General features: G+C 45.2%; 1 protein-coding gene across 5 annotated transcripts in view; it reads right to left on the reverse strand.

Annotated features, from left to right (window-relative positions):
* RASGEF1B (RasGEF domain family member 1B) overlaps positions 1–14518 on the reverse strand; it is a 121257-nt gene that overhangs the window by 24908 nt on the left and 81831 nt on the right. For 2 of the 5 annotated variants that reach the window (XM_074589225.1, XM_074589222.1), the window contains exon 1: positions 6397–6548. The exons of the other annotated variants lie outside the window; for them this stretch is intronic. The gene's annotated coding sequence lies outside the window, so the exon portion shown is untranslated. Of the gene's footprint in view, positions 1–6396; positions 6549–14518 lie in introns of those variants that run through there. 5 annotated transcript variants of the gene reach the window in all.

A 14518-nucleotide genomic window follows, 5' to 3' on the forward strand; every position in this document is an offset into this window, starting at 1 on the left:
CAACGTAGCACATACTAGCTTTCTCAGCACACTTGTATCCTACCATGATCACAATGCAGCTGAGATTTCTATCTGTAGGTTAAAACTTCACTATATGAAGTGTGTTCCATCACTGACTAATCTTTTTATTAAATTCATTTGTAAATTATATTTTAATTTATGGACAATTTCTTTATCTGGATGATGTCCTCTTAACATTTTAATTAATTTTTCCATTCAAAATAAGGCTGTTCTCCCACAAGTGTGAGGGGTTTTTTAACCTTGTAGATCTCTCTGATAATCACACATTATTTTTTTTTTCTGGTATCAGAGAAGTTTAAAACATGAGCCGCACAGGATAAGTATCTGTTGTAAGTGACATGATGGATTAGCACAGCAGTAATTACAAGTTACAAGCCACCAGAGATTCTAGAAAAGTTCAGTCCATTGTATGCTCCATAGTGACTCCTGTACAGCTTGAGTGATTTACAGAATGAGTGAAACATAAAAGGATGCACAAAGGCTTCAGACCAGCCAAAGCATGCAATGAAATATCGCCCATCTTAAACAACAGACAAGGCATGTAGCTACTTTTCTCTACGAAAATTTATGAGCAGACAGCTGGACTGAAAGCAAAGAAGTTTTAATAGACAACCAATACTGGGATCATCTTAGAGAAACAACTTCACCTCCCCTGGATCTATTTCCTTTAGAAAAATTCATAAATTAACTGTCCTCCAAGCACTTTTTAAAAAAACTAACCCAATGCACAAGCTGAGTGTGATCTCCTCAGTCCTACATGTTAAATTTCATTCAAAATCAAATACCATCAGGAAAGGCAGACAACCTAGTGGGTGGCCAGCAAAAAGTGTTGAGAAAAAGGCTAGCATTGCTGATGGCAAAATTGAGAGCTTTGAAACAAGAGTACAAGTATATTAAGTGCAAAGAAAACACAAGTGTGCTACTCAAGTCTTATGCTTTTTTTAACTTACTGAAGCAGGGTAAGCTTTTTATAAGTACACAGCATTCCCCTAATTGCACCCAGTGAAGTACAGAAGAGTTTTGCCATTTGTTCTATTGGGAATAGAGGGTACTTTAATATTACAATCATAAAAGACTAAAATCCCACCTCTCTATTCAGCCAGCTGCAGACTGGCTCCATCTGGTCTCCCACACACCATCAAGATGCAAAGCTCTACAGATCTGAGGAGGTTACCATCCCAGCCTCCCATGCAGCTGAGTAGACAGCTGACCTGCTGCTCATCAATCAGCTGATGAATTGCTGCAGTTTGCAGTCAGGAGTTTTAAGGCAAGCGAACAGCAGTGATGATTAACTTCAAAACATCATGCTGTAAAACGAGTCATTCAGCAGCTGATTCACTATGGCTCAGCTGTCCAGGAATGGGACGTAAGGTGGGGTGGGGTGGACAGCTGAGATCTGCATGTCATCCATGCCATGCCATCCCCATTAGTGAATCAGAACCCTGACTTTATCGTTTCCATAGCACGCTTTGTGCCTCCTGCATACCTCAAACTGAAGAAATAGAAAACTGATGTTGTCAGTAGAGACAGGAGCAGTTTCCCCTAGACTATCATCAGAATAGTATCGCTGATTTCAATGCGGTATTAGACTCCCACTAAGCTTGGGGAATATGACCCATTTTATGAGACAGGGATGTGAACCTCTGTAATCCTAACCCACCTCAGGTGGTCGAGGCCAAAGGATACACCTTCTCTATCTGCATGGTCAGTAGCTAAGCGTGGGTCCAAACTAGTTCGTAGTGATAACCAGCTTGATCAAGAACTGTTTACACATCCATCTGCAGTCAACAGAAAAAGCATGATTTCAGTGCTCAGACATGGCAACTGGGAGCTTAGATCTGCTTCTGATGCTGCTACAAGCTCCTAAAGTGGCTTTAGTCAAGTCACTCAGTTTCTCATTACTGCATTCCTCTGCTTGACAGTACAAAGAGGGATTAGTGCGGGCTTATTTCCTTTCATTAAGTTCCAAGATCTTTTTTCAAAAGGGGTACAGAAGATGTATCACACTGTATTAATTCTAGAAGCACAGCACTAGCCTTAAGCATGAAGCTCTCTTGACACGGTTCCTTCTTCAACCTCATCAAAGGAAGACACTTTCCAAATGCAAAAGCTGTTGTTCTTTGCAGACATCCATGCTTGGCCTTTTGGTGAAACCTACAACACACTTCAGAAGAAAGCACCATTCCCTCTTCTAATCGTAACAGACAGCCAAGTTATAATTTACAACAGCAAGCTGTAATAGTGTTAAATAACAGTACTTAGTTTCATTTAACTGGTTCTACCTAAAACCTCATTGACAAACATCTTCTTTCCACTTAGATGATGCAGAAAAAATGCTGGCTTAAGGTGAACAATTCACCTAATCTCTGTTTTTCCATTTACTAAAACCATGAACAGTATGGAATTTTTACTGACACTTACAGACGTACAGCAGGTTGAGAGCAGTATATTTAGAGTTTCTGCAGTAGAAACACTTCAGTTAAAAAACAACCACAACAAAAAAAATACAGCTTCAAATGTTTAGGTTGATGATAAAAAGGGATGGTCCCACTTTGGAGTTAAGAAAGCAAACACAGCTCTGTATCTGGATCAGTTATACTTGCCTCACAACCTGAACATCAGCCAATGGTTTCTAGCGAAGAGCTGGGTCTGAGGTACAGGAGACCTTTAAAACAGTTGGCTCCTCCAATCAGCTTGACTGGCTCCTTGGGAAATTGAGAAGAACAGTCTAGCCAAACTGACTGAAAAGTTTTTTCCCTAGTCTAGGCAGGGCCACAGCAGAAATCTCCACTGCTTACATGCTGCGTCTACTGGTTTGTGCCAGCCTCTAAGACCCGGCAGCAGTTCCCATGCTCGACTGAAGGTGGACCCTTGCCCTCTGCAATCGATGGGACAAAGTCTTGCCTTGAAACTATTACACCTATTAATTCATCACACAGTAAGTATGGTATTGAGCAAACGTATACCAGCTTGGGTTGTGAAAGGATCATTGTAAACACAGGCTAATAGAGTCTGAATCCCTGCAGGATGTATAAGGGAGGATCGACTCGCAGTCCTGATGGGCAGGTATCGTCAGGTCAGCATGCTGCTTTCATGCGGAAAGCACCTGGCCTTGTATCAATTAGAGCAATTATCTCAGAGAATATCCCACTCCTCAATCTGACTCAAGCATATTTATCCTCTGTCTTATTGCTTATGAATCTAAATGTCTCATTGTTCTGGCTGATGCAGACTCACAGCTTCCCAGGCTCATCTCTCTACTGGCGTGTAACCTGGTATTTTTGGTGCTATTTTCAGATGTGACAAGATGCAAGCAGAGTACCTGACCCCATGGGAAGGGCAGGTGACCCGAGGAACTTTTTACTCTGGGGAGAAGATGCATTTTAATGAGTCAAAACCAAAATAGTCAGAATACATGGATCTGAGTCACGCAGTGCTATTCTAGAGCCGCCTAGGAAGACTGAGCTCTATTGTTTCCATGATCCTGCTCATTTTCTAATTAAAAATACAGCCATACTGAATACCATCCGTTCACGTTCCTCACTGCAGTGATTTATATTTTTTAATACTACTTCTCACAGCAGCTATAATAGAGGAGAAATTAGCAATAGCTTTCGGCTAGAGGTAGAGTCTTTGCCTCCTGTTTGTAAATTATGTACTGTACTTGCTGCGGCTGCAAAGTACAATCTGGAACTTCTGTTTGCAAGCTCATTTTCTAGCAAAGTGTTTATTAGATGATGTGGCCTGGTTCCAGCAAGCAAAGGGCACTCGTCAGTGCTTGCAGAGTACACTTGTGTATCTACTAACATTTGGGAAAATATGCTTAAGTATAAGCAATCATAAATCCTGCCTTCATTGAAACACAGGCATCCTATTCCAACCGACGGCTTCTTTCTGTACTGCCCAACCATCTACTGAACAGCACAACAGTGCTCAAATGACTGAAGGAAGACATCTTGAGACAAACGCAAAATTAGCTTTTCATTTAGAAACACTGCATAAAGATATAAGGAAATAGATGGTTTGGATCATTTCTATCTCCAAAAATCAAGGGCTGTCTTCTGAAGACTATGCTTTAAATGAAATCTCCTATGACAGCTACCCTACTCAACGCTGGAGCTTTGACATTAATCTCTCTAAATGAGTGAGAAGGATCACAGCTAATGGAAGGAGCTCTACAAACTGAGCAGGGACACAGTTGCAAAGAACAACACACCCACATCAAGGATGTGCAAGAATGAAATGAGCACCACAAGCTTGCCCTTTTCCAAGTCATTTGACTGAGCTCCCAGGACGTTTTCTAAGTGTAATGACACTCCAGTTAAAATCAGTACCAGCTGACTGACTGCAACCTTGCATAGAAAAAAAAGTTTCTAAACCCTCTGATTTAGATAGGAAATATTTGGAGTGTGAGCCATCCAATACTTACACTTCCTCTCTTTGCACAAGGCACCTAGAGCTTGATATTCAGAAAAGCTTAGAGCCACAACGCATCCCTGTTACCAGGAGCATTCAGCATCTTTGGCCCCAAATATCACTTAACCTTTTACCGACGATCATTTCAGAGGTGCTTGAGAGCACCAGTTTTAACCATTTAGCTTTGTAGCACTCTTCCAAGGGTAACACCAATGCCCAAGAGGCCATGTAGTCAAAGGCTGCCAAGAAAGATCCCACCCACACAATTTTGTCAGCTCTAGTAGGTGTCACAATGCCAGACCCTTCCAGCGATGTAGCACAAACTGGCAATATGATCCACACACAGCCCCTTCCTACCTTTACCCCAAGAAAAACTCACTTTTTAACTACCGTGAGTTACAAAAATAAACTCCCATGTTTTCAGCTTTTTCAGTTCACTGATGGGGCTCTAGTGTTGAACTATGCCTGTCATTTCTGACACAGTGTGACAGCAGTTCACCCTGCAGACCATGAACAGGTACGGTGACTCACTGCATTCCCCAAGGACTGTTTAGATAACTCATACAACTGGGGCACAGGTAACAACACACTGTGCTATCCCCGAAAACCTCAGCAGAAAGAAACCATGAAGAACATGAACCAACAGGGATTCATTGTACTGCACAAAAAAGCATTTTACTCAGTGTGTAGCACCACTGCGAGCTTAACCCCAGACAAACCAGCACTTTCTTCCCTCTTTTACAAAGAGTTAACATAACCTACAGTGGCTTGTTTCAGTCCTGCCTGTTTAGAGTGATATCCCCATCGCTAAGCCAAAACCAGAGCTGGGTCTTACCTATTAGGTCTCTCCAGCACAGCTCACCAGTTACCTACTCGTCTTGAGTATGCTTAGCATTGATCTTCAGCTGATTATGAGCTTCTCTCCAAGACATCTCATTTGGAAGCTGTAAGGTAAGCCTGAGGGACCTATCCCTCAAACAATGTTCTTGGCTTTCAAAATACAGAGATAGACTAGAGACCCAGTCCTGCCTGCCCAAGTCCCCATTTCCCACAGATGGCATGTTATCTCAGCCCAGCCCACGTCACATTACATTACGTTACAGCTGTAACCTCACTGAAAGCAACCCTCTCAGCACTCCTCGATGAGACAGATAGCTGCCTGTCTGAGGTCCAGAGTACCTCTTTGTTCATGGCTCTTTTGATTTTTCAGGCCATTCTTCCCCTTTAAGAGGAATCAGCCCTCCTCTGCTCTATTCAGGGGAACTCCTCTGGAAGAGTTTTCCTCATGCCTCAGTGCTATATTTAGCTTTACGCACAGGAAGAAAAGGGAGGCACTGCTTGTTTTTAGGGTTGCCTTAGTTTACAGTCTGGCCTAAGCACAACTTAGGGGTCATTTAACAGCCATTACTCTCCTCCTGTCCCTGAACTGCTTCCACCTTACTCAGCACAGAGGACCTGTTTTACCACAGTCACGCACAGCAGATGCCCAGCATAAGAGAAGCCCATAAACACATTTGAGCGATACCACACATACATCTCCGTCCCACCTGCACACCCATTTTATGCAGCCCTACAACCACAATCTGGCAAACTGCTTTTTCATCCCTCCGATCCAAAAAAAGCAGCCATCAATTGAACCGACGGGCTTCAGGAAAAACGGGGAGAGCTTCTCCAAGGGTTATAGCCACAGAAAGATTCCATCACGCAGTTTTAGGACCCTGTTCCATGTTAATACAGGGACCCAACCACCGCACCGCCAAGTGATGCTTCGGATGGGCTGAAGTCTCTCACCCCTCCCCGGTATCCTGAAGTTCCGCAGAAATGAGTGGCTGTGGCTGTACAGAACTGGGTAGCTGGTAAGGAGATAAACACCAGGAGGAAAGCGACATCCTGCCGGCGCTAGCAAGAAGACGGACGGACGGACGCACACCCGAGCACTGCAGACGCCCCGGACCGTACCTGGAAGTGACCGCAGGCGCTCCCGGCCACGGCCGCTGCTTCACCGCCCACAGGTACACATCGTCCACGGCTGCGCTCAGCTTCTCCCCCAGCCGCTTCCCAAGCCGGGGCTCGCCGGGCAGCAGGCGGAGCGGCGGGAGGAGCTGCTCCCCTGCCCCGCCCCGCTCCCGCCCCCGGGCGGCGGGAAGGGCGGGGGGCGCCCGCGCTGCGGTGCCGGCGGAGCGTGACGGCGGCCCGTCCTGGCTGCGGCGCTGGCCCCCGGGGAGGCTGCTGGAGCGGCTGGGGCGAGCCCGCTCCGGGTGCCGCCAGCGGGGCAGAGGTGGCAGGCGCGGGTTTCAGAGCTGGGGCTGAGCCCGTGTGCGGCCGGGCTCGGCTGAGGCGGCCCCTGGGCGGCGACTGCCCCGCCGGCCCTGCAGCTCGCCGCCGGCCGCGGTCGTTAAGCCAGTGGTTATACACGGGCAAGAACAGGACACGTATCCACGGTGCTTCCTCCCGGCTCGTATGTTCAGCACAGAGGATTGCCCGAGCCCAGTGCTGTTCTGCAGATCCTTCTCTCCAGTACTCGTCCAGTTCCCCCCACAGACCATCCACAATAGCCTTCAAAAAGGACTTGGGCAGATCCACTACAACCCCTCAGAGAGCCACTGTCCTTCGTTTCTCTTGAACTCGGCTTACTAGCTTCCATCTGATGTCCCCTTGTTCTTTCATGGAGTGACAAACATTTTGCTGCTACGCGGTCTCTCCAGAGCACTCTTGAGTTTTCTCCATTTCTTGTACAACAATCTCAGTCACCGCTTTTCCAGGCTGAAAAGTCCAGGTGTACCTGGTCACTCCACAAACAGGGTCCATATCTCTGACGATCCTTGTTATCCTTCACCAACCTCTTTGCACTACTTCTAAACCTTCTGAGATGAGGGAAAAGGAGCTGCACACGCACAATTCAAGGTGCAGCTGAACCTTAGGTTTGGGGAGCAGTATGCCAACTTTCCCTACACTCCATCCCCTCCTAGCAATTCCCAACCTATGCTACATTTCCTTTCTTGACTGCAACTGGGCACTGAGCTGGAGCCACCCTTCAGAACACCCAAGATCTTCTGACCAAGTGTCAGCAGCCGGGTCAGAACCCATACTTTGCACATGAAGCTACATGCATCAGATCTTCCACCAATTGAAGAAAAACTGTCCCCAGTACTTAAATGCTCAAAAGATAGGTCCCTCTGGCTACTATTTCTGCATATAAGCATAGAAGCATGTAGACCTGCGTTCCGTTGTCCAGGATGATTTTGGAGTCAGTCACACAATCCTACCTACCTGCATTTCCATTTCTTGAAACTCAGTCCCTGGAAACAAATACTTTAAAAATCTATTTTAAAAATAACCGAGCTGGCAAGATAACTAATAGTAAAGTCCCTGGAACTGGGACTTAAAGGCTCATGTGATTTCCCTGTGGATTCTAGAAATTACTTTCAAGTCTTTGAGTTCTGGATTCACACAAAAGCCCGCTCTGTCCCTTTGCACAGTGCCACATATAATGTGAAGTATAACGAAATGACATTGCAATGTTATTTCTGAAGGGAGATGACACAATGAGAAGTCAGAGGTCACAGCACTTACACACGCATTCTGGTCCTTTTCCCACTTCAGTGAGTATGTCAGAGATGGCGCTACACGTGTTCCTCAGGCTCTGCTTTATGATGTTTCTACCTCCATCTCCTCTCTGTGACAGGTTTCCTACTGCAATAACTATTTAACTTTCTTGATTCCTGTTTACCCCTACAACTCTCTTTATCAGACAACTTTTGTTGCCATACCTGCAAGAAATCTCCTAGAAAAAGATTTAAACTTCATCCAGATAAAGAGTTTTCCCTTTTTCCTTTCCCCCTCTCAGATTTGAGGACAAACTTTTGTTTTTCCCTCCCCTTGATTCCTGTATTCTCAGACACGATCTGTGATTAAAGCAGAAATATTTTACTGAAGTAACGGCATGTACAGACACATTTATCCTGGTTTCTTTTGGTGCAAGCTGACGAGCGAAATCAGCCTGTGGGTTTCCTGGCTGAGAGGACTACCCCAGAGGAGCGACGGGTGGTGCAGCGAACGACGCATTGTGCATGAGTCAGCAGCGCTGCACTGCTGCAGGACTGACAAACGCTACAGCTCAGTGGGCTGCAGTCAAGTATCACGTTAAGCAAGTGAAGTAATTTGTCTGCTGTGCTTGGCATTGCTCAGGCCCCATTTGCAGTAGTGCAAGTGGTTATGAATAACTTGGCAAGAGTTGAGAGGAGACCAAAAATTGTAAGGAGCTAAGCAGTTATGAGTCAACGATTCAAACACAGAACATGCCCAGCCTGCATTGCTCAGATGCTTTTTTATTTTTCCCATTTTTGATATGGTAGTGCCCACAACAGCAATGCAGATTAAAGGAATTAGAATGATAGAATCATAGAATTGCCTAGGTTGGAAGGGACCTTTCAGATCATCTAGTCCAACCATCAACCTAACTCTGACAAAAACCATCACTAAACCACATCTCTAAGCACTATCTCTACCCATCTTTTAAATACCTCCAGGGATGGTGACTCAACCACTTCCCTGGGCAGCCCCAATGCTTAATAACCCTTTCAGTGTAAAAAATTTTCCTAATATCCAGTCTAACCCTCCCCTGGCGCAGTTTGAGGCCATTTCCTCTTGTCCTGTCTCTTGTTACTTAGGAGAAGAGACCGACCTCCACCTCTCTACAGCCTCCTTTCAGGTAGCTGTAAAGGTTGATAAGGTCTCCCCTCTGCCTCCTTTTCTCCAGGCTAAACAACCCCAGCTCCCTCAGCCGCTCCTCATAAGACTTGTGCTCCAGACCCCTCACCAGCTTCATTGCCCTTCTCTGGACCCACTCCAGGACCTCAATGTCTTTTTTGTGCTGAGGGGCCCAAAACTGGACACAGTACTCGAGGTGGGGCCTCACCAGTGCCGAGTACAGGGGGATGATCACTTCCCTAGTCCTACTCACCACACTGTTCCTGATACAGGCCAGGATGCTGTTGGCCTTCTTGGCCACCTGCACACTGCTGGCCCATAGTCAGTTGACAGTCGACCAACACCCCCAGGTCCTTTTCTGCCAGGCAGCTCTCCAGCCACTCCTCCCCAAGCTTGTAACGCTGCATGGGGTTGTTATGTCCCAAGTGCAGGACCTGGCACTTGGCCTTGTTGAACCTCACACCATTGGCCTCAGCCCATTGATCCAGCCTGTCCAGATCCCTCTGCAAAGCCTTTCTACCCTCAAGCAGATCAACACTCCCACTTAACTTGGTGTTGTCTGCAAACTTACTGAGGCTGCACTCAATGCCCTCATCCAGATCCTGGAGAACACCACTTGTGACCACCCACCAACTGGATTTAACTCCATTCACCACCACTCTCTGGGCCTGGCCCTCCAGCCAGTTTTGTACCCAGCGAAGAGTACTCCCCTTCAAAGCCATGGGCAGCCAGTTTCTCCAGGAGAATGCTGTGGGGAGCCTTACTATCAAAGGCCTTACTAAAGTCCAGGTAAACAACATCCACAGCCTTTCCCTCATCCACCAAGCAGGTCACTTTGTCATTGAAGGAGATCAGGTTTGTCAAGCAGGACCTGCCTTTCATGAACCCATGCTCACTGGGCCCGATCACCTGGTTGTCCTTCATGTGCTGCATAATGGCACTCAGGATGATCTGTTCCACGACCTTCCCAGCCACCAAGGTCAGACTGACAGGCCTGTAGTTCCCCAGATCCTTCTTCCAGGCCTTCTTGTGGATGGGCGTCACGTTTGCTAGATGCCAGTCAACTGGGACCTCCCTGGTTTGCCAGGACTGCTGGTAAATGATTGAAAGTGTCTTGGTGAGCACTTCTGCCAGCTCCCTCAGTACCCTTGGGTGGATCCCATCCAGCCCCATAGACTTGCGTATGTCTAGGTGCTGGAGCAGGTCCCTCACCATTTCCCCTTGCATTATGGGGGCTTCATTCTGCTCCCCACCTGTATCTACTAGCCCAGGGGTCTGGGTACTCAGGGAACAACCGACTCTACTACTAAAGACTGAGGCAAAGAATGAGGCATTAAGTACCTCAGCCTTCTCCTCATCCTTTGTCACCATGTTACCGCCCTCATCTAATAAAGGATGGAGATTCTCCTGAGTCCTCCTTTTGTTACTAATGTATTTATAGAAACTTTTTTTATTGTTCTTAACATCCCAAGACAGGTTAAGTTCTAGTTGGACTTTGGCCCTTCTAATTTTCTCCCTACATAGCCTTACAACTTTTTTGTAGTCTTCCTGAGTGTCCGCCTCTTCTTCCAAAAACCATAAACTCTCCTTTTTTTTCCCCTGAGTTGTAACCATATCTCTCTGTTCAGCCAGGCCGATCTTCTCCCCCAACAGCTTGCTTTTCAGCACATGGGGACAGCCTGCTCCTGCACCTTTAAGACTTCCTTCCTGACAAATGTCCAGCCTTCCTGGACACCTTTGCCCTTTGGGACCGCCTCACAAGGGACTCTGTCAAACAAGCTCCTGAAAAGACCAAAGTCTGCCCTCTGGAAGTCCATGGTGGCAGTTCTGGCAGTTCTCCTTGCTTCTCTAAGAATCGAAAACTCTATCGTTTTGTGATCACTATGCCCAAGATGGCCTCTAACTGTCATATCCCCCACAAGTCCTTCTCTGTTTACAAACATGTCCAGCAGGGCTCCTTCCCTAGTCGGTTCCCTCACCAGCTGTGTCAGGAAGTTATCCCCAACACACTCCAGGAACCTCCTGAGAGTTAAATCTGCGCAGCTTCTGTTCTGGACTAACTTCTGTTTCATGGTTGAAAATATTTAATGGCATCATTTGAGGAAGTGAAGCTTCAGAAAAATCACCAAGCCTGGGAATGCTGAGAATAGAGTTGTTAGCTCTACGCAACTTCTGTTCTGTACTAACTTCCGTTTCATGGTTGAAAATCTGTCTACTGATAAAACAACCTACCCGCCGCCCCCTCCTCCCCAGCTCCCCCACGGCTCTGGGTTTACCCTGATCCCATGCAGCACTGCTTGTGCTACGTGCCCCTGCCAACTATTCATAATTTCCAAGCGATAAACCAAAAACCACTTCCCTTAGTTTAGACAGTAATCTTTTACTGGTTAGCTCACACAAGCGTGGTCTGTAAAACACTTAGGCGATGCGGAATTTTAAGCATAAAGAGAGAACGTTCCCTCTTGTTTCAGCAGTAACCCTCTGGACAGTTCTCCATCAGAACCGTGGAACAATCGCTAAACCAGCTGCTCTCTGCCTCCTGGTACTCCGAAGGATCATCAAAGAAGAAGAATTAAGAGAAAACAGCCAATACCCATTCTTTTTCCATTTCAATACTTGTTGCTGTGCAAGTACATCAACCCTTACCCTCTGGTTTGTAGCACTTCCCTGCATAAAGCGGAAAGACATCAGGTTTCATTTAAGCCCCATGTTTATTCATTTTGAACTTGAACTAGGATCATATTAAAAACAGATTACTAATCATTTAAGAGCTATTACTGCTTGCCAAAACTAATCTGTGGTTTTAAATAAGAGGAAAGGCAAAGTAAATAAAAAGTAGCATTTAACTCACTGTAGAGAAGTCATGTTATGTAAAAAGTGCACAACATATTTGGCATTTCAAAAAGTACTCAGCAGAAACTCATACACAAATAGTAGTCTTGACAGAAATGGATGGAAGGGAAGGATTTAGAGCCTGAAGTCAATTGTCTGAAATTCAAAGGTAAGCTTTAGTCTGGCAATATTAGCACACATTTAAACCTCTGCAGAGAACTCATGCTGCAGTCACTGAGATACCTGCACAGATAGAATCACGTGCAGAACGAGAGACCAAAACTCTTGACCACTTTGAATTTTCAAAAAACTGCTTCAAATTAAATTCACACCTCAAACATTTAGATTAGAGGGATCAGTCCAGCAGATCACTTAAACCTTGCCTTGGCTTCAAGTTTGAAATTAAGTGCATGCTTCAGTGATTTGACAGAGGGATTCAAGTACAGTCTTCAATGTTCAGATGGAGTGATGTGACAGTGCAATAGTTTTGTGTGGAGATTAAGACGTACAAGCAGACTGGTAAGCAGACAATACATCCTGTAACAGATTTTTTTTGTAATGAGACTTTGTTTTTAGCTGTCTACAACTTTGTCAGAATTTAATCAATGGGAGCTAAAAGTGTTGATGGCAGGTGCCTGTTTCAGGCTAGGACAAAATGCAGATGAAATCATTTATGCTTTTCTGAAAAGATGGCAGACAAAAATATACTGCTATTGCTCATGTTTCTGTGCTAAATACAGCTTTTTTATTTGTTACTGTTACCTATTGAAGGAAAACGTTCAGAGACAAAGCCTTGGACAAGGACTTGAAAACCGAAAGAATACTCTCCCTGTAATTTGCCTTTAATGCAAGAACTGCCCAAATTCAGACAAGCTCTTAATTTCTAAAAGCTCTCTGTCTGCCCTACAAGCACATGTGAGAATTTGTCAGCACAATTCTTACAGACCCTCTCAAGACTGACAGTCACTCTGAATCCTTCAACGTTAATGCAGTGTGGAACCACTAGCCATGAGGAAAAGTGTCAGGATTTGGCCTACCTTAAAAATGTATTTATGCAAGAAGCAAAGGCTCTCTCTCCTTTCGAGTGAATTTTGCCAGTACTATTTTGGTGCTTTACAAGTTCAAAACCATCAAAAAATGTGCAGGTCAGTGCATGATGTTTCACTAGTTCCTGATGTCCCTTACGAACTGGGAGATACAGAAAGTGGATAAGGTCAATGCCAACTCAGTAGGGCTTAATCCCAATTTTTATCTCTAAGAGAAGTTGTCGATTCATTGCAATCACTTGCATTATTGATGGCCTCTATTTAACTTCCCACAAAGGAATACACTGTCCAGAGTGAAATAATTAAGTTTCCTGTTTATTTACATAAAACTTTCCCAAAGTATCTTAACTAATAAATCTTTACAGTTACCTGCAAATCTGAAAAATATTCCACCTTTTCTTAAACAAACATAGGCATTTTCAAAGACAGATGATGTAGCACAGGAGCAGCTAACACCAAGAACAGAACCGAGCCCTGATCCCCAAGTCCTCTGTGGCTTGGGAGGTCAGAACCTCATGGATTGGGAAGTACGTCTAACTGCAAAGCACACTATCCACAAGAAATAACGCACCATGCACAATTACTATCTTTAACTATGGGTAAAAGCTCTCATTTAGGACTTTGTCTGATGATACACACGCGATGTACGAATACAGGAGAAAGGGGACTACTGATGAATGTGATCTGGCTTCTGCTGCTAGTGGATAACTGCAAAAATAACTGCAAGACTGTGTCAAAGCCACATGCCTTAAGCTTTAAAAGCCCCAAACCACTCCTTTAGTAGCATTATTCTAAAGCTGGATGTTGAGATCTTTATTTCTGTTTAGTTAATGATTTTCTGTTCTGTTGCTGGAGGCATCTCCCTCACTCCCTCAAGACAAGGAAACATTTACAACTCTCCTGCCTCCCCACTCTTTCTTCTTTCAGCCTGACATCCTCTCGAATGCTACCTGACAGACTGCAGCAATCACCCTGTGAATGGTAAGTAATTTCCTTAGTGACAGCCTCCCATTTACTCTGACATCTGCCAGCACTCCCTGACACTTGAATAAGCATTAAGACATAAGCAGTCTGGCATAGGTTTAAGGGTTGGAATAATAATGTTCTGTGGACTCACTACACTCACACAGGCAGCTAAAAAAACCCTTGTGCACTAAACTTTGCCATCCTCTGGGCTGGGAAATGCTGATGGAAGGGTGACTGCAGCGACAGATTTACCTACGTGGATGAACTGTCACCTTTTGCTACTTGAGACAATGAGGCCTGATCTCTGGCCAGTGAAGCTTTGAACGTCTTTCCCGGTACCACAATACAACCGAAATCTGGGCTACAAGAAACAGACTCAGTGGTTTGGGAAAATAACAGGAAAGAGAAAATAGAAACAAAGGGAGTCTTCAGAAAAAAAGAAAAAAAACCCCAAACCACAACAAACCAAAGCCCACAATTAAAACAAACAAACCACCTCCTCCCAAAGCCAAAACCAATGCTTCTTC

This window comes from Larus michahellis, chromosome 5 (genome assembly GCF_964199755.1).
Source record: "Larus michahellis chromosome 5, bLarMic1.1, whole genome shotgun sequence".
Classification (NCBI taxonomy): domain Eukaryota; kingdom Metazoa; phylum Chordata; class Aves; order Charadriiformes; family Laridae; genus Larus; species Larus michahellis.